Source organism: Babylonia areolata, chromosome 20, assembly GCF_041734735.1.
Source record: "Babylonia areolata isolate BAREFJ2019XMU chromosome 20, ASM4173473v1, whole genome shotgun sequence".
In the NCBI taxonomy this organism is placed as follows: domain Eukaryota; kingdom Metazoa; phylum Mollusca; class Gastropoda; order Neogastropoda; family Buccinidae; genus Babylonia; species Babylonia areolata.
Genome location: NC_134895.1, coordinates 18243525 through 18247073, shown reverse-complemented (window position 1 = coordinate 18247073; position 3549 = coordinate 18243525). Strand labels below are relative to the sequence as shown.

Below are 3549 nucleotides of genomic sequence, written 5' to 3'. Positions count from 1 at the left end.
GAGTAATGCTGCTAAAATGGTGCAGATGATGTGACAGCAAAAAAACCCAAACAACAACAACAACAAAAAAAGAACTTCTAACATCAGCATAAAAGCTAAGGATCAAGAAAAAGAAAACATCATATCACAGAAGCAATATATTTTAATGCATCTTCCACCTTTCTAAATTACTTCTGAAACACAGCAAAGGAGAACATAAAATCAGTCAACAATCATTATCATACAGGGGGAAAAATAGATTAAAAAAACAAAAAAACAAAAAACAACTCTTGAAAAACCTAGCAAAAACTTCAACAAATCTGAGGAAGAAATATGCAATAAATCATATAACATATTCAGAATTCTACAGGTCCATTAACCCCCTCCCCCCCCCCTCCCCTCCATGACCTATTTTTACTCCATTGGTCCCACATCACAGATAAAAAAACCCAAAAAAAAACCCCAAAAAACAAACAAACAAGTGGACCCCAACTTCAAACAAAACCCCCCCCCCCCTCCACTCCCCCCCCCCCACTCCTCAATCCAACAGCTAACAGCTATTTCTTATTGCACTTGTGAAACATGATAAAGTATATGTAATCAAAACAAACCAAAAAAAATCTGGATTATAAGATATCCTTTGAAGAGAGTGGTAAATATATCACTGGTTAACAAGCAAAAATGTTAAATGAGAGAATCGCAAAACATTTGTGCTTGATGAGTGTCAGAATCGAAAAAAACATTTGTGCTTGTTAAGTGTTGGAATCGGAAAATATTTGTGTTTGTTAAGTGTCAGATTTGAAAAACATTTGAACACTCTGATGGCATCAAGAACAGCAGCAAGGCAAGTGTCTCAACATAAGGTTTTTTTTTCATGACACTGTATGAATCCTTTGTACAAGTCCAGCACTTTCAGTACGAAAATCAGACTCTGGAAATGATAATTGTAGGGAAGACCATTCCATGAAAACATTGTATTGTACTGTATTGTATTGTATTGTATTGTGTCACAACATATTTCTCTGTGAAATTTGGGCTGCTTTCACTGGTTATGCAACCTTTTTTTCTCCCTTTATTTTCTGTCTGCAAGTTTATTTGTTTTACTATCAAAGTGGGTTTTTTTTTCTACAGAATTTTGCTAAGGACAACCTTTTTGCTGCTGCAGATTCTTTAACATGTGTTAAAGAAGTGTACACATATAGGCTGCACACAGGACCTCAGTTTATCATCTCATCGAAATGACTAAGAGACATTGGGGATTATATATGACCTTCCTGAAGTCTGTTGCACAGTACTGCATTAAGTGACAGGCGCATTGGCCAAATGGTTAAAGCACTGGACTTTCAATCTGAGAATTCCAGGTTCAATTATCAGTAACGGCGCCTGGTTTTTCCAATCTCCAAGGTCAACATATATGCAGACCTGCTAGTGCCTGAACCCTCTTCGTGTGTATATGCAGGCAAAAGATCAAATATGCACATTAAATATCCTGTAATCTATGTCAACTTTCGGTGGGTTATGGAAAAAAGAACATACCCAGCATGCACCCGCCCACGCCTCCCTAAAACAGAGTATGGCTGCATGCCCTATGGCAGGGTAAACAAACAAAACGGTTATACATGTAAAATGTTACATGTCTGAGTGTGTATGTGTGCATGCATGAAATCTGATTGAATGACACAGGAAATGATTGATGAATGCCCAGTGGCAGTTGTCAGTTGACTCTACCCAGGTAGGCAGCCTGTTGTGCAAATGGCCCCGTGTTTGTAAAGCGCTTAGAGCTTGGTCTCTTACCAAAGGTAGGCGCTGTATAAGTAACCATATCATCATCATGTGACGTGAATGGCATGACCCTCTCTTCCATGAGAGTCAGAAGGACAACCAGTCAAAATGAGGTGCTACAGTTTGTGACGAAACTGTTACACAGTTCTGCAAGATGATACAATTTTTGTACAGCACTGAGGGATCCCTTCAGCTCTCCATCTTTTCTGTGAGTGTGTGTTGGTGAGGGGCATGGGGGCAATGTGTGCGTGTGTGCGAGAGAGAGAGAGAGAGACTGTGTGTGTGTGTGTGTGTGCATGTGTGTGTGTGTGCATGAGAGAAAGTGTGTGTGTGAGAGAGAGTTTGTATGTTTAGGTATGTGTGTGTGTGTGTGTGTGTGTGTGTGTGTGTGTGTGCGTGTGTGTGCATGTGTGTGTGAAAGAGACTGAGAGACAGTGTGTGTCTGTGTTGATGTGTGTGTATGTGAGGTTATGATATTTAAGGGTGCATGTGTGATGGGTTTTTTTTTCCCAAGTGATACACAAAACACCTTCTCACAAATGACTGTGGTAATCTGCTTCACATATCTATCAGTGGTTTTCCAACACAAATTACCAGAGCACACATGTTCCCATGATAGACAGCAAGAAAAAAAATCATTTCTAAATCACACGAGAATTAACTGCCAGGTCAATCACTTGTCAATGACATACCACATGGAACTATTGTGCAACTAATACACTCCTCAGACACATGATGCAGCAGCACTTGACATTTGAGCTCAGCATGCAAAAGATCATGAATGCAACCTAACTGGTATGTGCACATCCATGGGGCATTCAAATTAAGACACATTTATATTAAGTAACTTTACATCAAAGGGGAGGTGGGGTGACAAAGAAAGAAAAATAAACCTGGCTATAATGTAAGAATGGAAAAGAAGTTAACCACATCAAATGTTGTGCTATATAATCTGAGGTATTGGTAGATCAGATGGAATATAAGGTCTCACACTGAAAGAACAAAATATGATTACAAAAACTAAAAGCAAATATAAATTGTATGATTAACTACCTGCAAATATTATAATTGAAACAAAGGCATTGTACCTCTCATTCCAGCACACACACACACACACACACAACAACAACAACAACAACAATTCCACAAGTTAGAAAAGAATGATTTCAAATACTCTTCAATGCAAGATAATGAGTCTTGGCATGTATTTTCATACTCACAGTATAGCAAAGTATAAAATAAACATGTTCAAGTATGAAGGGATGAAATTTATGGTCACAGTAAGGTTAAAAGTAATCCCTTTCCACAATGATTTTTTTTAAGAAGAAGAAGAAAGAAAGGAAAGGCAGAAAGATAACATTCCATTTTGTGATTGTATGGCAAACAAAAGTATTCATACTTTCAGAAGAAGCTGGGTGTGACTCTCTACAGAGTAAGTTTTTGTATGTGATCATGACATCTAAATCAATTCAGTTTTGTGATCAATGATATCACTAGAACAACTGAACAATGTAAATCAAGAATAACACCATGAATAACATTTGAACTGGAAAATAAAAGTGAATTACAACAAATGTTCACAAAAAGATGAAGACTGAGGCAGATTAAGGCAAAAATGTCATGTATAATATTCAGAAAAAATATAGATAGGTATGCTGATACTGATGCCTTTCTGTGAGTAATGAAGAATGTTATCTCTGTAACAAATTTATATTATTAGACACACACACACATTTTTTTTTAACTTCCAGTAAGAACCTTTATTCGAATCTTATATGTTCTCCTTTA

General features: G+C 37.3%; 1 protein-coding gene across 1 annotated transcript in view; it reads right to left on the bottom strand.

The window, feature by feature from the left end:
- Positions 1-522: 522 nt before the first annotated feature.
- Positions 523-3549, bottom strand: part of LOC143294551 (mucolipin-3-like) — a 35603-nt gene continuing 32576 nt past the window's right edge. The window contains exon 14 of the mRNA XM_076605928.1: positions 523-3549. This exon is cut by the window's right edge and continues 5108 nt beyond it. The gene's annotated coding sequence lies outside the window, so the exon portion shown is untranslated.